Below are 25,854 nucleotides of genomic sequence, written 5' to 3'. Positions count from 1 at the left end.
TACTAAAGTAGGCCTATTTAAATAGGTTTAGGCTGCAACACATTATTATTATTTTTAACTTGAGGAACAGAATGTAGATCTTTTTACATTTTTAGACTATTTCCATTTGCTGCACATGATGAGTCATTTGTATATAGTTTTATTATATTGCTCATTTCTACATTAATAATAGATACAATTTCCTGTTGTGCGGGCAGCTTTGTGATGACCATACATGCTACATAATTTATTTCTCCCCTAAAAAACATTCAATATCAGGATATTGTTATGTATCTAATTGTTGAAAGACGAAAGATAGAAAATGTGGGTAGAAATTAGTTTCCAAAAGTTTAAAGTATACCTGTCATAACTTTTAAAATCTAAATCAACAATAGATTTTTAGTCTTGTTCTGGCTAAAAAAAAGAGACTGAACACATGAAGTTCCGGCCAGTACAGAGAGTCACAGCTCAATGTGTCCATCAATCACATGACTGCCTTCTCTGTGAGCGCAGATGACTGGGACTTCCTGTGTTAAGTTTTTTTTTTTAACTCGCACAAGACTAAAAATCTCCCTTCAGGAGACTGGACCAAGATACAGGTAAGTATAGCTTTGTTTTACAGCTTGTTTTAAATAATAAATGTAAATTCTAAATTTGCTTTATTTAACATCCCCTGTTGATTTAGATGTTGAAAATGATAACAATGGTAAACGTTAAGTATATAAAGTATGATGTCTGTTTAGAGGAGATGCAAGATGTGTAGTTTGTGTAGTCTTCCTTGGATATGTGGAAGAACAGACTGCTGGGAACAGTAGACTTAGGGGGCTGACATTTTTATTTTTATTTGTGCTGCATAATTTGTTTTACCATATGTTAACCCCTTCAAGACAGAGCCCTTTAATGCACAAAAGTCAGAATCAGATTAATACAATGTTCCTCCCCACCTTCTAAGAGCCTTAGCGGTTTTCTTTTTCCACCTACAGGGCTGGTTGGGGTGTAATTTTTTTGTGCCATGATCTCTAGTTTTTATTAATATCATATTGGTGTAACAGAAAAATTGTGATTGCTTTTTATACATTTTTTTGTGACATATAATTAAATAAAATCAGCAATCCTACTGCGTTTTTTTTCCGTTGACGCCATTCACCGTGCAGGGACAATGTTATATCTTAATAGATCGGAAAATTCTGCACGCTACAATATGTAATATGTTTATTTATTTATTTTTATTTTTATAATGGGCAAGGGGGTCTTTTAAACTTTTATTGGGGGGGGGGGGGGGTTTATAAGGGATTTCTTAATACTTTTATAAAAACTTTTTTTTATTAAACTTATTTTTTTTTACACTTTTATTTACTGTAAAAGATGCAATCATTAGATTGCATATACTGATCTATGCTATGCCATAGCATAGCACAGATCAGTGTTATTGGCGATCTATGTATACTGCCTGCCTGAGAGCAGACTCTATACATGGATCACCGAACTGACAGGACGGAGGTAAGGAGCTTACCCCTGCCTGTCGGCACATGCGATCGGGATCCCCGCAGCATGGCTGCCGGGGTCCCCATCACTCAGTGACAGATGCTTGATCTGTCACTAAGTACCTTAAACGCTGTGATCGCAGTAGATCACAGCGTTTAAGCGGTTAATGAGACACAGCTGCCTCTCATCACCTCCGGCCCCGGACACTGATGTGAGCGGGACAGCTCTCACTGCAGCGGTTCCGCTCACATCAGTAACCCTGTAAGTACAGGAACGTATATATACATTCCTACTGCATGGGGTATGTGCACTAGGAATGTATATATACAGGTTACTGATGGGAAGGGGTTAAAGACACATCTGACTGCATACCAGTAAGGATGGAATTTTATGCTCTGAGACCTATTCTGTCTTGGAGTGTCACAAGCAGTTGGTGACATTCACCCAAAACATTTTGGTCTTTCAAAGGCATCCTCAGCTGTATATTAGTATGTTTATCACCATAAACAGGAAGTTGTTGTCATAATCATCATCAACCTTTCAAGTATGAACATCTGCAGACAATGGTTAGGCTTTAAATGTTGAATGGTGTTTTTTTTGCTCCCTGTTGTATGCCTTAAGTTATAGGTAACAGACACATGTGGCAGTCTGCTGTACCCAGGAGAACCTATGTAAGGGTAGCTTCACACTTACTGTATCTCAGCGGATATTCTGCTGCGGATCCGCAGTAGATCCGCAGCAGATTTGACAAAATGAATGAACACAGCATTAAATCCGCACTGTCAAATCTACTGAAGATTGGTGCAGATTTGATGCTGTGTTCATTCATTTAGTCATATCTGCTGCGGATCCGGAGCAGAAAATCCGCTGCAACATCGTACGTGTGACGCTAGCCTAACAATTTATAAGATGTTTAGTGGCATAGAATTTTGGTACCAAAATGACATAATTGTATAGTCATGGCCAAAAGTTTTGAGAATGATACAAATATTAATTTTTACAAAGTCTACTGCTTCAGTTTTTAAAATGGCAATTTGCATATACTCCAGAAGGTTATAAAGAGTGATCAGCTTAAAGGGGTTATCCAGCGCTACAAAAACATGGCCACTTTCCCCCTACGGTTGTCTCCAGATTGGGTGTGATTTTGAAACTCAGTTCCATTGAAGTAAATGAAGCTTAATTGCAAACCGCACCTGAACTGGAGACAACAGTAGGGGAAAAAGTGGCCATGTTTTTGTAGCGCTGGATAACCCCTTTAACAGCAATTACTTGCAAAGTCAATATTTGCCTAGAAAATTTATCCCCCAAAACACATTTCAACATCCATGTAGCCCTGCCTTAAAAGGACCAGCTAACATCGTTTCAGTGATTGCTCCATTAACACAGGTGTGGGTGTTGATGAGGACAGGGCTGGAGATGAATCTGTCATGATTTGGTAAGAATGACACCACTGGACACTTTAAAAGGAGGCTGGTGCTTGGCATCATTGTTTCTCTTCTGTTAACCATGGTTATCTCTAAAGAAACACGTGCAGTCATCATTGCTCTGCACAAAAATGGCCAAACAGGGAAGAGTATCACAGCTAGAAAGATTGCACCTCAGTCAACAATCTATTGCATCATCAAGAACTTCAAGGAGAGAGGTTCCATTGTTGCCAAAAAGGCTCCAGGGCGCCCAAGAAAGACCAGCAAGCGCCAGGACCGTCTCTTAAAAGTGTTTCAGCTGCGGGATCGGTCTACCAGCAGTGCAGAGCTTGCTCAGGAATGGCAGCAGGCAGGTGATCTGCACGCACTGTGAGGTGGAGACTCTTGGAGCAAGGCCTGGTCTCAAGGAGGGCAGCAAAGAAGCCATTTCTCTCAAGAAAAAACATCAGGGACAGACTGATATTCTGCAAAAGGTACAGGGAGTGGACTGCTGAGGACTGGGGTAAAGTCATTTTCTCTGATGAATCCCCTTTACGATTGTTTATTCGGAGAAGACGAGGTGAGCACTACCACCAGTCTTGTCTTATGCCAACTGTAAAGCATCCTGAAACCATTTATGTGTGGGGTTGCTTCTCAGCCAAGGGAATCGGCTCTCTCACATTCTTGCCTAAAAAGACAGTCATGAATAAAGAATGGTACCAAAATGTCCTCCAAGGGCAACTTCTCCCAACCATCCAAGAGCAGTTTGGCGAACAACAATGCCTTTTCCAGCATGATAGAGCACCTTACCATAAAGCAAAGGTGATAACTAAATGGCTTAGGGAACAAAACATAGAGATTTTAGGTTCATGGCCTGGAAACTCCCCAGATCTTAATCCCATTGAAAACTTGTGGTCAATCATCAAGAGACGGGTGGACAAACAAAAACCAACAAATTCTGACAAAATGCAAGCATTGATTGTACAAGAATGGACTGCTATCAGTCAGGATTTGGTACAGAAGTTGATTGAGAGCAGCCAGGGAAAATTGCAGAGGTCCTGAAGAAGAGGGGTCAACACTGCAAATATTGACTTGCTGCATTAACTCATTCTAACTGTCAATATAAGCTTTTGTTACTCATAATATGATTGCAATTATATTTCTGTATGTGATAAAAACATCTGACAATCACACATAAAAACCAGAGGGCAGCAGATCATGTGAAAATATAATATTTGTGTCATTCTCAAAACTTTTGGCCATGACTGTAAGGTATTTCATTTCCATCTGCTGCATTGGGAATTCTGAAAAATGTCCCTTTAAGCAACATTAGTACTGAAAAGTATAAAGTCTATGATATAATCAGAGATATTAAACTCTATTGAAGTTTGACATGTGGCCACTGAGGTCAGTGATTTAGTATAACATAAGACTGCTGCTGGAATATAAACAAAGATTGAGATTTTTTTTTTTTTATATATACCTAAAGTTTTAATGTGTCAGAAGTTATAATCCAAGGGGGTCCAGGTGCTGTGACCTCTCACGAGTCACAAAAATTGAAAAACAAAAATAAATTCATGTCTGCCCATCACTACTTCACTCTGGTCAGAGAACAGAATAAGCAGTGTATGGATTTAGAAAGTTCAGCACAAGGGCCGCTACTGATCAAATTTCTGACATCTTGCTATGACATGTTAGAAGCTTTTTAAAACTTTAGGTACTTTTAATAAAGCGAAACCTTTGCACCATTGCCATTAGAGCCCTAAGACTGCCTGGAAAACACTGATACAGTCTATAGCATGCTTGAGTTGCGCTTATCTCTAGTTCTGAACAATTAGGAAACAAGCCATAATAATGGATTTTTCCCAATAATTAAATGTATGCATACTTGGTTTTCTTTCAGGTTTTTCCAAGTTTAATAAGTTCTGTTTTTTTCCTTGTAGCTGCATCTGTAAGCTAATGGCCAACAAGACCAGAATTCTTGTTACCTCAAAATTGGAACAGCTTAGGAAAGCAGATAAAATTCTACTGCTGCATGAAGGCAGCTGTTACTTCTATGGAACATTTACGGAGCTTCAAGATCAACGTCCTGACTTCAGCTCTGAGCTGATGGGATTTGATGCCTTTGATAACTTTAGTGCAGAAAGGCGAAATTCAATATTAACAGAGACCTTGCGGCGATTTTCAGTCGACAGTGATCCAGTAGTTGTCAGAAATGAAATAAAAAATAAGTCATTCAAACAAACTGCTGAATTTTTGGAAAAGAGAAAGAATTCTATTATTAATGCTCGGAAATCAAGTCGAAAAATTTCAATCATGCAAAAATCTCAACCACAAATGGGAGGAATAGAAGAGGAGTCTCCCACTGAGCCGGAGGAAAGAAAGCTCTCTTTGGTTCCAGATTCAGAGCAAGGAGAAGCAATTTTGCCAAGAAGTAATATTCTCAACACAGGTCCAACTTTTCAAGGTCGGAGAAGGCAATCTGTATTGAACTTAATGACAGGTACATCTGTCTCACAAAGTCAAGGAGCTTATGGAAGGGGACCATCCATTAGGAAGATGTCAGTGGCCCCCCAATCTAAATTATCATCAGAATTAGACATTTACAGCAGACGTTCTTCACAAGACAGTGTCTTAGAAATAAGTGAAGACATTAATGAGGAGGATTTAAAGGTACTAACATATCCTGTTCTGCATCCTTACTATGAGAATGTTCAATGATCAGTTTTTATCGGTACAAAGTGTATTTGGTTAGTGGATGTATAGATATGAGAGAGGTTATCATGGAAAGCCATCAAAGAAGTACACAAGACTGGGGAAAGTGTGTAATATTTCTTATTGCATGACATGCTTTCTCTCTGATCTAGTGTGCTTTGTATTATACAAGAGCAAATGAGTATGGTATTATTAACTCTGGTTCACATAATTATAAATCAGTTCTGTGTCAATCTGTAGCACCTATAGACTGACGTGGCCTCATACTTTACTTTCATGTGCCTCCGGTTGTACATATCTACAAAGTCCTTGCAGATTTACATTAGAGAACTGTAGGGACTCTGTGCATATGGATTTGCTGTGTGCATGAATCCTATAACTGGGGCTACACGACAATTCCTGTCTGTGCGAGCAGGAATCACTGTGTCACACTGCCTGTTGTGTGACCCCTAACTTATACAAATAGGGTCACGCTGCGAACTCGCATCATAAATAGCATTTTTCAGCACATTTCTGCTCTGCAAGCTAAATCTGCCGGCAGAGCCTATGGGAGTAATTTACATGAACAAAAACATTTCTTAAGTGCTTGTTTAGCGAATGACAGGCGATGATTTTTTCTTTTAAATGATAGATGCTTAGAGGAAGAGATAAACTAGAAAAAGTTGTTTTAATATAGTAATATAATACTGATCTCTACGAAGGACTGAACGACGAGTGTTTGCATCTAAAGCCTAGGAAACGATTGACGATGATTTTGAAGTAAGCTCAAAAGATGCAATCAACGAAATCCAAACGATTTCTCATTCGTTATTTCATTGTTGCGGTGTTTACACCAGCAGATTATTGCTTAAATTTAAACGATAGTTATTTATCACATGATAATTGACCTGTGTAAAAGGCCCTTAATTTTTATAGTGTCTACACACAGATGTGTGCACAGCCTAAAAGGCACCATCTATAGTAGCAGCATGGAAGCTATGATAAAGCTGTAGTAAGCAGTCTAAATTGTGTATAAAGCCATGGGCTGAGATCTCCTAATTACAGAGCTGTCTCTTAACTGTCTCTCTTTCTCTGCATGTGTCTCCCCCTTACATCTCCCTCCTCAGTAGACTTGCCTTAATTGTAAGGTAATGCTTCGGCTAGTTCTTCACATCATACCTTTCATATATCCGTCTTTGCTTCCATAGCAAAGAAAATGCTTTTATTCTTGGTGTAACATGTCATAAAGAGCGTTCTTAAGCCCCTGAAGTGTTAAGGGCTGTAATACCTCCCTGCTTGATTGAGTTAGCTTTCAGGGACAAGCCCTTCTGGTTTCTGTACTGTGCATAAAAATTGTACACAGGTGCGTGATTTGGAAGCAGGGCTCGGCCTCCAGATGACAGTCATTTAAGCAGAAGCAGGAATGGAAGGGGGCGTGGGAACGTGTTAGGGTATGTTCACACTACAGAATATGTGCAGAGACTTCAAGTGGATTCTGCCAGGTGGCCTCAGCTTGAAGTTCCGCCCATCCCATAGACTCAATAATATTTGCCAGCATTTTCCGCCGTTCACCCAAAGAATTGGGTGAACGGGCACCGTTCACCCAAAGAACAGCCTCCGGTGCCCTCAAATCCCTTGTGAAAAAAGACCGTGCCTGCAGCCGATACGGAGGTATCGGCTGCAGGAATGGGCTGAGTGCAGCCCGACGGCCGGCCGTTTAACAGCGCCCATTGCTATGCAACGGACGCTGTTAAACGTGTGGACATAACCTATGGGTGAAAACCTTAGGTAGAATACACACACCATCTACCACCTTTTCAGTCACTGCCTTACACTATGTTCTTCACAAGTCAGATTAATATGTCCACATATGACCTTAAAATCTCAAATAGCTTTACCTTAAAAAAAAACATTCCTTTCTGATCAGTAAGTATTTGGCACATTGCTTTGTACTCCAAGCTTTTCATGCTCAATTAGCTATATCCTCTTGTTCATTGTGGTTTATCATGGTGTAAGGTTTGGCTAGGCATTCCAATTTTGTTATTACCAGAAGCTACAATTTAGTCATCCTCATAAAAACAATTTCCAAATGGCATTTTCTAATTACAGAGGGAGTGTATGTGTAGTACTGCAGTTTTAGAGAATGTCAGTTTAGTCATCAGGATATTGTTCTACTAGTAAAAAAAAAGTAAAAAAATTAGGTGAGCATAACCTATTGTCTGGTATTCTAGAAAAGCCCAAAATGTGTCACTGCTGTGATCCTTATGATATTGGTATACTGATTGTATTTGCACAAATTAAGCTCAATTCATATCACATACAGTATGCTGTTTAGAGTTCACATATACAGTGAGACCTTGGATTACAAGTAACATTGGAACTCGGTAAACAAGCAAGACTTTGTAATACAGGCACCCATGTGTCCCCATTCTGATACTGTACTGGGTAAAAAGCCCTCTCATTGTAACCCACTGCCTCCTGATCAACTCCGGTGGTGACAATCCATGTTAGAGTCTCTGTAGAACTGCAGAGATCCTCCTGTGGAAGTGAGCAGCTCAGCCTTATTTCCTCTCTCTGCTGCCGGAGGACTGAGTGTGAGTGATCCTACAGTGCCCTCCTACTTCAGTGTTCCAGCAGCCTAAATCCTGCGTGCACAGACATAACTTAATTGATGAGTGTTTTAACCTGCTGTTGCGTTGCCGCCATCTTGCTTACATGTGGCACTGAATGATGTATGAACGCTGCTTCACTCTGACCCCTGAATTAACCCCTTCACAGACCACCCAGTCACAACTACTACAAGACGCATATGTAAGACCAAATAAATGTCGGCCGCTGCTGGAAGTCATCCACCGTCACCCGTCCGGGTACAGAAATTCAGGTACAATGTCCAAACAAAAAGGAGATACGTACGTGCAGACCGCGTAAACTAATAGTAACTGTTTATTTTTGTACTTTATTATTTAAAAAAAAAATAAACAGTTGCTATTAGTTTAAGAGGCCTGCACGGAGGTATCTCCTTTTTGTTTGGACATTGTACCTTAATTGATACAGAACACCTTACCTTATTTTGGGTCTTGGAGCAAATCGTCTGTGTTTTAATAATTTCTTATAGGAAATCTGATTGATATACAATTTGGATTACAAGCACATTCACAGAACGAATTATGCTTGTAATCCAAGGTTTTACTATATATGCTGGAAACATTTTCTCACTCATATGTCCAGGACCAGGACAAGGTAGCTTGGAATCTCCCTCCCATTGTGGCATTGCTAGCATTCCTTTACTAGAGTTTCTTTGGTAGGTAGATATGTATGCTTTTTACATATTTGTCCCCCAGTAGGCAGATAGGTACCCTTTTAGATAGTAGTATTCCTTTCAATAGGTAGCTAAGTGTGCCCCAGTATCTACATAGGTGCCCAAAGTTGATATTTCCACCTTGTAGGTAACATGTGCCCCTAGGAACTAGATTCCCCAGTAGATAGCTGCCCTTAGTGTATAGAGGCCCTCCATTGAGCTGTCCTCACTAGGTAGACAATTACCCCTCCAATAGCTCAGTGAACAAGAGCGCTAATGTGCTTGAAACGCATCTGAATTCCTGTCGGGTCCCTGCACTGTGGTGTTTACCTATAAGCATTATGAAAATGGAACAAAAAGACTCTTTCTTCATATGTGCTGGATCATTAGCATTTTTCTTGAAGTACTAGCGCACAATAGTCAGGTGTGAATCCTTAGCACCGAGGATTGTCTTTCACTGGTGAGCTGATTACACTTCCCTTTGTTTATCTAGACAGCTATTCCTCCAGAAGGTATCTGCCCCCAGTAAATACTCAAGGCTCCCCAGTAGGTAGTTGTCCCCCAGTCTCCTAGTAGGAAGCTACCTCCCTAGTAGGTTGATGCCCCCAATAGGTACCATATTTCCTCCCAGAAGGGTTATAGGTGCCCCCAGGATGTAGATAGTGTGGCCCCAGTATATAGAGTTCTCCAGTAAAAACATAAATGCTACATATTTACCTCCTGTTCACTCCCTGGCTTGGAAGGATTGCCTTCTCCCTCTTACAATGTAAGTGGCAGGGTAAGGAGCAAGTGGCTTTCATGTTGGTTTTCATTTGCATGCGTGACCTAAGGATGCAATTGCTGTGCCCTGGATTCTTCTTGCCTTCTAGCTTCTGTACCAAAGAAAAGTTCTCTAGCAGTGTAAGTTGTAAGCATGAACTGACTCTGATGTTTGATTCCTACTATACAGGAGTGTTTCCTTGATGATACAGACAGCGCTTCACCAACTACTACTTGGAACACTTATTTCAGATACGTTACTGCTCACAAAAGTCTAATCTTCATTCTTATTCTTGTCCTAGTGATTTCTTGGCAGAGGTATGTTAATGTATAATATATTTATTTATACACAGTAAAACAGAAAAGAAGCATAGCATGTAATAATTGTGACCATGCTTAGGGCCGTATGAGGCAGCCAACAATACATTTAAGCGAGCTCCAATCTGCTACATCAGTGCTTGCTTACCGAGCCTATTACACAGCTTGATGATCATGGAGCAAGGGCTGCATGGACATCATTAGCGATGTCTGTGCAGCTCTTGCTTTAAAAGTGTAAAATAATAAAGTTTATTTGCCTCTCCATGCTCCACGATTTTCTTCTAGATTCTCCCCGCAGCAATCTCAATAATTGGCTGAAACGGAAGAACGCTGCATCCAGTGTTCGGCTGAGTGGGTTGTCACTGCATAGACGTGCCAGCAGTGAACGGGGAGAAGCTAGAACGACACCAGGGAGCAGGGACTCTTTGTCTGATCACTATCTTTATTACGCAGAGTGATAATCTGATCAAATTGGCCAAATTCGGCATATTATAGCTCTCTGTGATAGGGCCCTTAGTGTGATTGGGCATAAGTAACACATATAAAGATTACATGTATCAACCTGCTAGTTACACTAGATTGATAATGTAAAGGGTTGCTTTTTAAAATGTGCTTGTTGCTATAAAATTATGAATTTTGCATTTTGTACTACTTTGTTTCATTAGAACTATAAAGGATTTGTTTACCTTTTACATGTAAGTAGTACCTTTCTGTGGCATTGATGCTTTACGTTATTTTGGTGAGGAAAGTGAATGACTATGTGGGTTATATAGTGGAGTACAGTTATACTCCTTAATAAGGTTTAAATAAGGTCAAAATTTGGATGGCCACTCAAAAGGTCAATAATACCTACTTTACAGCCTTCATGTTGATCTTAAAATTGCCCATTTTAATGATGTCTATGATGACATTGATAATGATCAATCTAAATCTTAATAATATTGAGCTTGCTGTTGTGTGTTTACAGGTTGCTGCTTCCTTGACTGGACTGTTGTTGATCAGTCAGTAAGTATATTAACGTATCAGTCTCTAATTTATTAACTTTTAAGACATATCAAGGATAACTTTTGGTTTCTTGCAGTGTTAACATCAATGCCAGAATAATGAGAGGAATATTTTAGGGCATTTTATTACTTTCTGCTTATTCAAAAGTTTACATACTATGCCTAAATTTGGGACAGCCCATATGGCATGCCTTTGGAAGCTTCGGTTTATTGGTAACATCTGAGACAGTTAGAGAAACACCTGTGGATGTATTTTAAGGCACACCTGAAACACACTGCTTCTTTGTGTAACATCACAGGATTTTCTAAAGAAATAAAGCAAGATATCAGAATGAGAATTGTGGACTTGGGTGCAATGTAAAATCAAAGAAGAAACAAGATGGGAATGTCCAGCCATCTTACCTTTTAGGAAGGAGAAGGGTTCTGTGTCCCAAAGATTAACATATAAACCCAATAACAAAAGCAAAAGACTTTGTGAAGATGCTGACTGAAGCTGGTAAGAGTTAGAGATGATTGAACATCGGGAAATCTTAGGTGCGATCGAACTCAATAGGTAATAGGCTGTATCCCGGAATTCCAGGCGGTACCCGTGCTGTCTCCTCCTTTCCCACGGACTGGGAAGGCATCAGGAATCAAATGCTGCACATTCGAAGATTTCCTGATGTTCGATCATCTCTAGTAAGAGTGTATCGTGAGCCACAGTAAAACAACTAGTGTATCGACATAGGCTAAAAGGTCATTCTACCAGAAAGAAGCCGTTACAGCCTCATAGATAGTCTAGCAGAGGAAGATAGCTCCTCCCACACTGTCACATGGGCATGATGTCATCAAAGGTCCTTTACACCTCCTTCTGGACACTCTATGCTAGTTTCCACCCTCTCCCCTGCGGTGTCAGATCTTGAGTGACGTCACTGGAGCGCTGACCTTAGGTCGGCACTTCAGCGACTGACTCAAGCACTAACACAGCAAGGGGAGAGTGACCTCTTGTGACTGCAGGCAAAACGCTGCCTGCAGCCACTAGAGTGACTGGCAGGGAGGGAGCCAATAGCACCCTCTCTGTCGGTGCTGCTGTATGTAACTATGAGCACTCATTACGACCACTCATAGTTACAGTGCAGGGCGGGCGAGCAGGGGGCAGGATGGATGGGTAAGTAAATTAATTACTTACCCATCCAGTCTGTGCCCCCTGACGTTTGGTGCCCTCAGCCATCGCCTACCCCCCCCTACTTTTTGTCCCGGCCTTGGAACTGGTAGCATTATATGGTCACTGAATATCAATATTTTTGAGTTTATTGGTGCTTGTATAGTGGTAGTGTACCCTTGCACCTGATTTAAAAATTGTGTATGTCTGTCCCTTAGGCTGGGTTGACACTACGTTTTTGCAAACCATTTTTTTTTCCAGCCGTTTTTTGCAAAAAAAACTGATGAAAAACAGATGGAAAAAGGGATGCATGTGTGTGCATCCGTTTTATCTGTTTTTCCATTGAATTCCATTATTAAAAAAACAGATCTGTTTTTTTTTTAACGGACACAAAAATTAGGTTGACTATGTTTTTTGTGTACATTAAAAAAAATGATCCATTTTGATCCCTTTTTTTATAATGGAATTTAATTGAAAAATGGTTCAAAACACATACATGCATCCATTTATTCGCAAAAAACGGATTGCAAAAACGTAGCGTGAACCCAGCCTTACTGTATGAGTAGGTGTATTTTTCTTTATATTGAAGGCGTGCGTGCCTTAGACATTTAGGGAATGGTCAAGCAAAGCAAAATTTCCTATGGTGGGCAATGTGTGCCATTTTTTTGTGACGTAGATGGGAGTGATATTTTATGTGGGCTCTTGGGTTTTAAGCTGAACATTTTAACTAGGGACCACAGGCTTTGCCCCTAGATCAGAGTCATTTTAGTGACGACTTAAGGCCCTATTACACGGAGCAATTATTGTTTAAAAATTTGCTATAATGACCAAACATGAACTATGAACTGTTCATGTAATAACACTCAACGATCAAACAATGAAGGAAAAATCGTTAATCATTGTCTCTCAATATGTTTAAAAATTATCGTTCGTAGTGTGTCGATCGTTTGCAAATCTGTTCATCTAATAAATCGTTTGTAGATAAAACATGTTGTGTGGCTTGTCCTGAGGAACGATTAGTGACCATATAACAACATAAAAACAATCGTTCATAACAGCAATCGGTGAATGAAATAACCGTTCGCGGCAAAATCGCTAGTTTTCACTAGGGGCCGATCTTTATAGTGAATCTTTAAACGATAATCACTACATGTAATAGAACCTTTACACTTTTTTAAAAAACATATAATTTATTCATATATTGAATAAGATCCTGATATATTGGCTGGAGATTGCCATTTTGCTAATGTTACAGTTGTCACACTGGCCACTGTGCTGTCAGTAGGCTGACACTTCCTGTTACGCAAAGATTACTTCTCAGTAGTCATCTCATCAAAATCACGGTCAGGATTACAGTGAAAGGAGACACCTCTATTATAAAACTAGAGGCAGATAACACATAATCTTATTGATTGTAGATCACAGAGACAGCTCACTTCCTCCTCTCTTTCCTGGCACAGTGACCTCTGTACATCATAGAGCATGCTTACAGTAATCTCATTTTGGACTGAGTTTCCCTATGGTGCCTGCTATTAAAGCGACTCTGTAGCCACTGTGGAACCCCCCCAAACTACTTATACCTTGTTGTAGCTTAGGCAAAGTCCTTTCTGGTGGTATGTTTTGTAAAGCAGGTTAGGCTTTGATGAGGCAGAAAATCCACCTTTAGTAGCGGGGCTAAGAGGCGGGGCCGAAGCGTTCGTGCCCTAGTGCAGCGCCACCTTTGTGGTGTTGCTGGTTGTCTCCCCCTGCCTCCCGTGCCGCCCGCTGCCCGCCTTCACAGGGTTCCATGTAAATGCACATGCAACGTGTTTTTTTTTTTGGCTCCGGCGCCGCTGTAGTGACATGGCCGGGTCCGCACTGCCTCTTTTGGCCGTCTTCCATGCCCTGTTTAGTGACGTTGTCATCTTGTAGAGTCCTTGGGATCAGATCCCGCGCAGGCGCACTGACGCGACCGGCTAGACTAGTTTAATAAAGCCGGTCACGTCAAAATGTTATGCGATGGGGCGGGGTGGCCGCTGACAGGCATGCGAGCCGATGCTGGGCCAAGAGCGTCACTAAACAGGGCGTGGAAGACGGCCAAAGTAGGCGGTGCGGACATAGCCATGTCACTACAGCGGCGCCGGAGCTAAAATACCACCAGAAAGGACTTTGCCTAAGCTACAACAGGGTATAAGTAGTTTGGGGGGGTTCCACAGTGGTTACAGAGTCGCTTTAAGCAAATCTCTGGACCAGGGGCCTAGCTAGGATTCATGGGGCCCCATAGCAAAAAACTGTATGGGGCCCACCTCCCATATATATATATATATATATATATATATATATATATATATACACACAGATGATGTGGCAAAAAAAAAAATTCTCTTGTGGCCAGAGGCAGAATCCTGCATGCTGCCACAACAGTGACTGGCAGAGGAGAAAGCCAATGTCTACCTGTTCTGTCCATCCAATGTATATAACTGTAACAGCGTATTAGGAGCCTCATGGTTATATACATAGGTGCAGGAGCTGACTACCTTTTGCTTAACCCTTTATTTACTGCAGTGTGTAAGTGACCCAGTGTTCTCTTACATGCTGTAACACAAACAAAGGGTTAATGCAGAAGACAATTAGCTCTCTCCTTGCTACTCCTGCACTGATAACCCCTGACTTCTGCAGGAGTTCAGAGGTTATCAGAGAGCTAATTATCTTGAGCTTATATTAACCCTTTTTTGTGTTGCAGCATGTAATAGAACATTGGGTCACTTACACACTGCAGTACATAAGGGGTTAAGCAAAAGGACACAGGACGCTCTTATCTTCCCTGGGCCCCCTCCCTCCACGGGCCCTATGGCAACCGCCTTCCCTGCCTCTATAGTAGCTACGCCACTGCTCTGGAATTGCTTTTCACAGCTTCACGCAGCAGTACATGCAAGATAGCTGCCTTCATAACCATGTAATGAAAATCAATCATATACAGTAAGCAAAAAATAAAATACTATCAGCATAGATTTTCATTAGTAATGTAAAAGGTAAAAGCTTTACTGTAACTGTAGCTTTTCTAAAATATATCTGTTTTTCTTCCATGTAGAGGCAGTTCTGAATCCAATAAAACGGCAAATGGATCCTCTAAGGCGCCAATAATCATAACCCAAACTAGTTCTTACTACGTGTTTTATATTTATGTTGGTGTGGCTGACTCCCTGCTGGCAATGGGCATATTCCGTGGTTTACCACTAGTACATGGCTTAATATCAGTCTCCAAGGTGCTACACCAGAAAATGTTAAATGCCATTCTTCATGCTCCAATGTCTACTTTCAATACAATGAGAGCTGGTATGTCCATACGCTACTAATGTGCGGGCATGAGACTCCTGTTTGCTGAGCATTGCTTATGACTCTATGGTTCTTTCTTTTTTCTTTTCCTTTCTTGGGAAACAATCTGTCCTATGGCCTGTGGAAACTATACTTTATCCTTTATTTGTTATTGGAAAGCCTTGTAAACCTGCAGGTATTTATTATTTTCTGTATTCTGCACTATTCATTGTTTGCATTCTTTCATTTGTGTATGTGCTGGGCAAATTCTGCATCTGGGTACTTACTGGTACTTATGTAGGTCAACAGAACACTATAACAGTTGTATACCAAAGGCTTTACAGTAGTGTGCCAGATATTCTTTTTTTTTCTTTCCCCTCAATATTATTTTTAAAATATTACTTCCCTTCACCTTTTCTCAATGCTGAAAAAGAAAGTTTGAAAACCTAATAGAATAGATTATATAATTCACATATGATAGAAGGAGAATGTTACATAATAAAGGAAGATAAACGGTGTATTAATTTGCCTGTTTGTTCTGTACAGGGCGGATCCTCAATAGATTCTCAAAGGATATCGCTATTTTAGATGATCTGCTGCCACTGACAATGTTTGACTTCATACAGGTGAGTCACATAATTAGCCATTTTAAGGTGTAATCTTTTCTATTTTTTCTTAGTTTTTTTTACAGTTTTGATTGGTCTTGGTACCGATCAGGCGAATGAGCCGGGAGGAAATGCACTACAGCATGTCCTCTCCCCGCTCTGTGTAAGAAAAAAAAATTGGGCTTTCTAACACAGATCGGGGAGAGGACGCTCTGCAGTGTTCTACCGATCGTTCTACCTATTGGTACAGGTCTGAACACTGAGACCCGGACCGATCTAAACTTTTGACAGGTCTCTGTGACATGAAACAGTATGTACATTTTAAGGTCTTGTTTCCATGGCATTGTTAATGCCAAGATATTTTAAGACATTTTTATGATTTTTCATTTGCCTTTATTTATAAAAATCACAAGTGTCACAGCAGCCTAAAAGGGTTGTCCAGATTTAGAAAAACATAACTGCTTATTTTTGGAAGACGGTAGCAGTGTTTTTCTAGTCCTGGCTTACCCTAAATTTATCAGGATAGGTGATAACAAGCTGATTGTTAGGGATGTGACTGGGCTTCCTTAACAATGATCAGTGATTTCTATGATTGTGATCCTTGACCCCTAGACGACCCTGGGCGTACTTGTACGTACCTGTACCCTCTGAACCACCACGGTCCCAGGTGTTGCTTGTAGCCCGGGACTGTGGCTATTAGCGGGCACTGTCCGATCGCCGTGCCCGCAAAAAAAGTATTCAGATGCAGCTGTTAAAGTTGACAGCTGCATCTGAATACTTCTTGCAGCCGTTCGTTGGCGGTATAGTGGGGGGAATTGCCCCCCACGACATTGTCACGGAGGAACGATCCCCGTGTCCGGCACCGGCCAGGGTCTGCGCCATACTGGCGCTGATCCTGGCTCGGCACTCGATTGCTTTCGGCTGCAGCAGCCGAAAGCAATCGAGCGATGATCTCGTTGATCTATGCAGTATACCTATACTGCATAGATCTCAATGAGAGATCAGTGTACTTATACTAGAAGTCCCCCAGGGGGGTTTCTAGTGTAAGTGTAAAAAAAAAAAAAAGTGTTATTATTAATAAAAAAAAAAAAACCTCCCCTAATAAAAGTTTGAATCACCCCCATTTTCCCATGTTATAAAAATAAATAAGAAAATAAACATGTTTGGTATCACCACGTGCGTAATTGCCCAAAATATGAATTTATCACATTCCTGATCTCGAATGGTAAACGGCGTAAGCGCAAAAAAATCCCAAAGGCCAAAATTGTGCATTTTTGGTTGCATCAAATCTAGAAAAATTGGAATAAAAAGGGATCAAAAAGTCACATCAAGGTAACGATAGAAAATACAGATCATGGCACAAAAAATGACACCTCACACAGCCCCATACACCAAAGGATAAAAGCGCTAAAAGCATGGTAATAGATCGATTTTAAGGAATGGTTTGAATTTTTTAAAAGCCATCAGACAAAATAAAAGTTATACATGTTACATATCTTTGTACTCATAATGATTAGGAACATATATAACAAGTCAGTTCTACCCCAGGGCGAATGGCGTAAAAACAAAAACCCTCCAAATAAAAAAATGTTTTTTTCAATTTCACCACACATTTAATTTTTTTCTGGTTTCGCAGTGTACTTTATGAAAAAATTCAGCCCTATCATTGCAAAGTACAATTAGTGGCGCAAAAATAAGGGCTCATGTGGGTTTCTAGGGGAAAAAATGCAACTGCTATGGCCTTTTAAGCACAAGCAGGAAAAAACGAAAACACAAAAATTGAAATTGGCCTGGTCCTCTAAGGGTTAAAAGGGTATTCCAGTATCGTTAAATTGTATTTAACATGTTAGTGACTGCCAGCACGCCTTTTTATGGTCATCACTAATAGGCCTTATTGTAATCCTCATGCCTTTTTATGGTGGAGGTGGAATAACTTAAAGGGGTAATCCAGCACTACAAAAACATGGCCACTTTTCCCCCACTCTTGTCTCTAGTTCAGGTGCGGTTTGCAATTAAGCTCCATTTACTTCAATGGAACTGAGCTCCAAACCCCACCCAATCTGGAGACAAGAGAGGGGAAAAAGTGGCCATGTTTTTGTAGCGCTGGATTTAATTGTGGGTTGTGTTGTGTTGTGAGGGCTCTACCTAACATAAGGATGGGTGTAATATGTTGTGTGACTTACATGTAATACATAGCAGGGTCTCAAGAAGTTCTTTCTCAAATACTGTATATATACTTAGACAAATTGTGACACCATGTAGACAGGAACATATAATAAATGAAAATATGATAAAATCATAAAACAATAAAGCAGAGCTGAAAAATATATATAATCAAAAGGCGGAGCTGCAGGGTCCTTGCAATGGTTAACGTGCTTATGAGAATAGGAAACCTTCTATTTTAATACAGTTCATACTAATGGATGTATAAGTTAGATAACTGAAATACTGTAGATAGTATACAAGCTATAAATTATACAATTGTTTATACAGCATGGTGAATGCTGTGAAAAATTAAACACCAGAATTGCTGTATACAACATAAATATGATCAAAAAGTCATATACTGTATAAGTAAAAAAAAATGGTATCAATAAAAACTATACATCTTCTGGCAAAAAAACAAGCCCACACCCAACTTTGTAAGAAGAAAAATAGAGAAGCTATATGGATTTTGTCAAATAGTTTCTATTGTGCCAAAGTAGTAACACTCAAAAAAAATCAACAAATTCGGTATCATTGTGATGGTAGTGACCCTGAGAATATATTTATTATGTTATTTTAACCGCACACTGAATAGCGTAAATGTCATATTAAAAATAAATAAATTACATTTTTTCCATTATCCCCCGAAAAGGGGTTAATAAAAGGTAATCAACAAGTTACATGAATCCCAGAGAAGCACCAATAAAAATTAAAATTTGTCTTGCAAAATGCAAGCCCTCATATGGTTTTGTTGGTAAAAATAAAAAAGGTATGACTCTTGGGGGGCGATGATGAGAAAAGTAAAAAAAAATGCTTAATCATGTTAATCATGCATAAAATGCATACAACTCAATAATATATTATTATCACGAACAGTACTGGCTTCAACAAGCTTTGTTGTGATTTACATTACAGAAAGTTGAAAATAAAAGAACTACAAAATGTGTATTGTCTACACCCCCAGTTCCTTTTTCTCTCTGTAGACAATGTATCTGATTGATGGATCTTTTCTCTGAGCTCTAGACCCACGCTAAATGATGCCATCACCTCTGACCAGCCCCACTGTCTTCCTGTCATATACATCTTTATTGGGACATTTAGGAAGAGCATGTTTATAGCATCTTGTGATGAATGATGCCACACAGCAAACAGTGTGGAATTGACCATTGGACCATACATACAGCCACGGCACAGGACTCACAAAATAACTCCAAGGACCACACAGGTGTCTATCTTGGGCGTTTATTCACACTAGGCTTAAAAATGAGCGACGCGTTTCGGTGTCGGACTGACACTTTTATCAAGCTCCTGCTCACTGCTAAACGCCAAGTCCTGCTCCAGCAGACAGTTAAAATGCAGCAGGTGCTGCATCCTGTGCAATAGCCTTCAAAGTTAGATGTAACATGCAACACCTTTGGGCAGAAAACTAGCATACGTGCTATGGGAGAGAAGTAATCAGGGTGGGAGGGTGTTGAAGATCTGAGGGAAAGCAACGCATTCTGGTGCTTGAAGTACTCAGTAACTACTTAACCAAGTACAGCACTAAGAACTAATGGATTTTTTGTGGTTTCAGAACTGGTTAGTAATGCTACATGCTTCTTAAGCATTTTTGTTTTATGCCAGTGGGGAAGAATTTTGTAGCAGATTATTTTCCCTCTTCATAAGCCATGTGAAAAGCAACAGAGCTGAGTGAATAATGAACCTGTAATCAATTACGGACGTTATTCGATAGGGTGTGTGCACTGTTGGAGAATTTTCCATTGACTTAAATGGAGCCTATTATTACGTATTATTAGATACTACAGAAAAATAATGGACTTCATTGTGCCCATTGAACTAATGAGTATCTATTGTTTCATGATGATGCTAGATGTTTTATTAGGAGCAGAAATGCACCCTTGATTCAGCTCCCTACTATAATAGAGGACATCTCAACAAATCTAATATATTAGAACACATTCTTCAAAGCCAGTGTATGAATGATAAAAAAATTGACTTTTCAGAATGTATGTGTGTTATTGCTAAAATGAAACTTATTAGGAAGCAATGGTTATTATAGTATATATGGTGAATTAGCTCAGTAAATGTGTAGCCTATATCCAATGTACACTATAAGTTATTTCTCAGGAGCAATGCAGTATCTAAGTAAATGTATTGAGTACAATTGAGATCAATTGCCTTTTGCCTAAATACATCTGTAATGTACACATGTTGTTAAAGGATTAATCCATGTTAAAACACTCTATATTTTCTCTTCACAGTTGGTGCTTATTGTGGTTGGGGCTATCACAGTGGTTTCCATTATGGAGCCTTACATCTTCCTGGCTACTGTCCCTGTAATTGTAGCTTTTATTTTACTAGATCATATTTTTTGCACACCTCCCAGCAACTAAAACAATTAGAATCTGAAGGTAAGGGCAACAGTGACTGAAATCTGAAATGCAAACACAGCTTTCCTGGTGACAATATTACCTAGACCTCTTCCAGCATTAATTTATTCTTTCTAATATACATATTGATTTAGGTTGATCACATGGAATGCTGGAAGGAGGGTTTTAATGCTGATGTCAACAGACAAGGATTGACAGAACAATTGTTCATAGAGGCCCACACCCGAAATTCTTCTGTGTTCACGGACTTTACGTCTTAGGTGTGAAATGTGCCAACTAAAGTTGTGTAGGTAGATAGGTAGCTTTATATCCTCGTATGGCAGCGGGTCTCAGCAGACCCACTACAATCAACTTTTGGCATGCCTGATGACAGTGACATTAAAAATGTATTGTTGTGGATTATTCCTGCAGATTACTTGCAGATCTGCAGATAAATACACAATTTTAGATTTTCTTTTTTTTCAGCATCTGCAGGAAAATTCATAATGGCAAATCTCAACGAAATTTCTGCATGATTTGGTTCAGATCTGCAGAAATGCTGCAGATATTCAGCCTGCGTATCTGTCAGCAAAGCCTGCAGTGTATTTCACATGAGAACATATCCAAAGTTTCTGTGACTCATTGAGTAACTGGAGCATATAAAAAAGAGACTGTCATGTAAAGAGAATGAAATGTCTCGCTCCTCATTAGTTTGCTTAGTGAAAACTGGGTAGACTACTTTCTGTGAAACACTATGTAATTGTATTAAAGAATGGAAGATCTGAGTGTTTGGTGCCTTTATTATACAATGTAGATTATATAACACTCCTCTAGGCCAATTTTGCACTAGTGCAATACAGATGTATGTTTGTCTCTTTATTACAGAGTGAATCACTTGGAAATTGGCTTTGCTGAATTTGCGGAAATTCGCACGCATTTGCGAATAAAAGCAAGCAAACTATAGAAGCTACAATAGTGGGACTATTACAGAGTAGCGATTTTTTTCAACAGCTGTTGCTGTGACATTGTCAAATGTTGAAAAATGTCAATTTTTAAAAAATGTCAATCATCCTGTCTATCATTCAATTTCCGCCATGGACAGTAATGAACGTTGGTGGATCAGCAGTGTAATAACAATGTTCTTCCAGCACAGCAGTGGACATTGCTAAATGAGCACCCAGTGAGTTGTTAGGATGGACATTGTGTTCACTGTGACTTCCTATAATGCACACCCAGCACCCAGTGACTTGCTATAATCCACACCCAGCACCCAGTGACTTGCTATAATCCACACCCAGCACCCAGTGACTTGCTATAATGCACACCCAGCACCCAGTGACTTCCTATAATGCACACCCAGCACCCAGTGACTTGCTATAATGCACACCCAGCACCCAGTGACTTCCTATAATCCACACCCAGCACCCAGTGACTTCCTATAATGCACACCCAGCACCCAGTGACTTCCTATAATGCACACCCAGCACCCAGTGACTTCCTATAATCCACACCCAGCACCCAGTGACTTCCTATAATCCACACCCAGCACCCAGTGACTTCCTATAATCCACACCCAGCACCCAGTGACTTCCTATAATCCACACCCAGCACCCAGTGACTTGCTATAATGCAAACCCAGCACCCAGTGACTTCCTATAATGCACACCCAGCACCCAGTGACTTGCTATAATGCACACCCAGCACCCAGTGACTTCCTATAATCCACACCCAGCACCCAGTGACTTCCTATAATGCACACCCAGCACCCAGTGACTTCCTATAATGCACACCCAGCACCCAGTGACTTCCTATAATCCACACCCAGCACCCAGTGACTTCCTATAATCCACACCCAGCACCCAGTGACTTCCTATAATCCACACCCAGCACCCAGTGACTTCCTATATACACACCCAGCACCCAGTGACTTCCTATAATGCACACCCAGCACCCAGTGACTTCCTATAATGCACACCCAGCACCCAGTGACTTCCTATAATCCACACCCAGCACCCAGTGACTTGCTATAATACACACCCAGCACCCAGTGACTTGCTATAATGCACACCCAGCACCCAGTGACTTGCTATAATGCACACCCAGCACCCAGTGACTTGCTATAATCCACACCCAGCACCCAGTGACTTGCTATAATGCACACCAAGCACCCAGTGACTTCCTATAATGCACACCCAGCGACTTGCTATAATGCACACCAAGCACCCAGTGACTTCGTATAATGCAAACCCAGCACCCAGTGACTTGCTATAATGCAAACCCAGCATCCAGTGACTTGCTATAATGCAAAACCAGCACCCAGTGACTTGGTATAATGCACACCCAGCACCCAGTGACTTGCTATAATGCAAACCCAGCACCCAGTGACTTGCTATAATGCACACCCAGCACCCAGTGACTTGCTATATTACACACCCAGCACCCAGGGACTTGCTATAATCCACACCCAGCACCCAGTGACTTGCTATAATCCACACCCAGCACCCAGTGACTTGCTATAATCCACACCCAGCACCCAGTGACTTGCTATAATCCACACCCAGCACCCAGTGACTTGCTATAATCCACACCCAGCACCCAGTGACTTGCTATAATCCACACCCAGCACCCAGTGACTTGCTATAATGCACACCCAGCACCCAGTGACTTGCTATAATGCACACCCAGCACCCAGTGACTTGCTATAATGCAAACCCAGCACCCAGTAACTTGCTATAATCCACACCCAGCACCCAGTGACTTGCTATAATGCACACCCAGCACCCAGTGACTTGCTATAATCCACACCCAGCACCCAGTGACTTGCTATAATGCACACCAAGCACCCAGTGACTTGCTATAATGCACACCCAGCACCCAGTGACTTCCTATAATCCACACCCAGCACACAGTGACTTGCTATAATGCACACCCAGCACCCAGTGACTTCCTATAATCCACACCCAGCACCCAGTGACTTGCTATAATCCACACCCAGCACCCAGTGACTTGCTATAATGCACACCCAGCACCCAGTGACTTGCTATAATCCACACCCAGCACCCAGTGACTTGCTATAATGCACACCAAGCACCCAGTGACTTGCTATAATGCAAACCCAGCACCCAGTGACTTGCTATAATGCACACCCAGCACCCAGTGACTTCCTATAATGCACACCAAGCACCCAGTGACTTGCTATAATGCAAACCCAGCACCCAGTGACTTGCTATAATGCACACCAAGCACCCAGTGACTTCTTATAATGCACACCAAGCACCCAGTGACTTCCTATAATGCACACCCAGCACCCAGTGACTTCCTATAATGCACACCCAGCACCCAGTGACTTCCTATAATGCACACCCAGCACCCAGTGACTTGCTATAATGCACACCCAGCACCCAGTGACTTGCTATAATGCACACCCAGCACCCAGTGACTTGGTATAATGAACAAGTCACCCAGTTACTTGGTATACTGGACAATGGCTTCACTGCTCCCACAGAAAACCACCCACAATCCACCCTCCTCTCCTCTCTGTCCCTATCTCTCTGTATTTCTCTCCCTCCTCTTAGGCTAGGTTCACACTGCGTTTTCAGCATCCATTTAACGGATCCGTTTTTTTTAACGTCCAGAAAAATAGGGTCAGCAACGTTTTTTGGTCCGTTTTGGTCCGCCAAAAAAACGGATCCGTTTTTTTTTATAATGGAAGTCAATGGAAAAACGGATGCACACAAATGAATCCGTTTTTTGCAATCCGTTTTTCATGCGTTTTTTTAAAAAAACGGATGCGTTAAACGGATGCTGAAAAACGCAGTGTGAACCTAGCCTTACTGCCTGCTGCAACATACTCTTCAATATTCACAGCCAACTGGCCACCTCCAGGAAGCCAGTTACCCAATATAGAGGATGGGGGTGGGGGGTTGCTGACATCACAGTGGGGTTTGCAGCTGATTGAATGGGCGCCAGAGATTATGGATAATCACTCGCTCCTGCCAAAAGATAGTACTGTACGCTAACATGTATGTTTGCTATTGTGGCCACCATGTTTAGAGAATTAAATGTCCGATTCGCTGTGATTCGGAATTTGCCAGATTTGCTTCGCTCATCCCTAACTTTAGTTTTTTATCTTTGCATTCAAGAGCCATAACTTTTTCCCCCATCAACAATCATTACTGCACACCAAAGCTAGCTGCTATTCTTAATCTGTGGCATGTTTGACTTTTTTTTATGTAGTTCACCATGCTGTCTAAATGAGGTGTTAACTTGATTCTGTACTTCAACATGATCAGTATACAACATTTTCTGTTTTACTTCTTTTTTCACTCTATTTTTTTTTTTTTTTTTTTTAATGAACTATAGTTTTCATTACCACCATTTTGTGGTACCTACCTATTTTAGGTTCTTATTACTTGTTTTATCATTTTTTGGGAAATGAAAAGCACTGTTTTTTCTATTTTTTTTCTTTTACTGCATTGACATATATGTATTGTTTGTCGGAAGAGATTTCTCTAAGTAATATATTCCTTTTATTTTTACAGCTCGCAGTCCATGTTCACTCACTTGATACCAGTTGAAAGGTTTGTGGACTCTAAGAGCATTTGGACGGCAGCCATATTTTGAAACCCTTTTTCATAAGGCACTGAATTTACATACAGCAAACTGGTTTCTCTACCTGTCCACACTTCGATGGTTCCAAATGACTATTGAAATGATCTTTGTCATCTTTTCTGTGCTGTTGCTTTATCTCTATTGCACATCAGGTACAGACATCTGGACTTACTTGCAGCTATTAAGCTATATTTCCCAATATTAGAAAATTTTTTAGTTTAAAGTCTCACTGGATAATATGCTGTAAGTTCTTTTCTGTAAAGATCTAGAATTTGTTTCTGTAATTTCTGTGGTAAGTACAGCTAATATAGCAGCTTTTAATTGGGAAGTAATAAATATACTCCTCCTTGTATAACGTGTCTGACTTAACATTTAGGCTAGGTGCACAGTGAGTTTTTGCTAGCCATTAACATTTATGTTTTACAGAGAAAAACAATGCCCCAAACTTTACTGTTTAAGGCTATGTTCACACTACGTATTTGACCGGCCGTTCCATGAACTCCGGCCGGGTCACGGAACGGCCGGTCTCAGCCCAGATCATCCACGGCCGCTACTTAAGTACAAATCAGTGCGCGCCCGCATCAGAGCTTCCCACAGCACAGAGTGAAGCAAGCGGCTGGAGCCGCTCGCTTCACTGTGTGAACTGACAGGTCCTTCTGCGGGCGGAATTCATTGAATTCCGTCGGCAA

General features: G+C 40.8%; 1 pseudogene; it reads left to right on the top strand.

Moving 5' to 3' along the window:
* The window catches only part of LOC138775153 (cystic fibrosis transmembrane conductance regulator-like), a 38,265-nt pseudogene extending 12,948 nt beyond the window's left edge, over positions 1 to 25,317 (top strand).
* The last annotated feature ends 537 nt before the right edge of the window (positions 25,318 to 25,854 follow it).

The sequence above is a fragment of the Dendropsophus ebraccatus genome, unplaced genomic scaffold, assembly GCF_027789765.1.
Source record: "Dendropsophus ebraccatus isolate aDenEbr1 unplaced genomic scaffold, aDenEbr1.pat pat_scaffold_1384_ctg1, whole genome shotgun sequence".
NCBI classification, from domain to species: Eukaryota; Metazoa; Chordata; class Amphibia; order Anura; family Hylidae; genus Dendropsophus; species Dendropsophus ebraccatus.
This window is presented reverse-complemented; position numbering and strand designations above follow the sequence as displayed.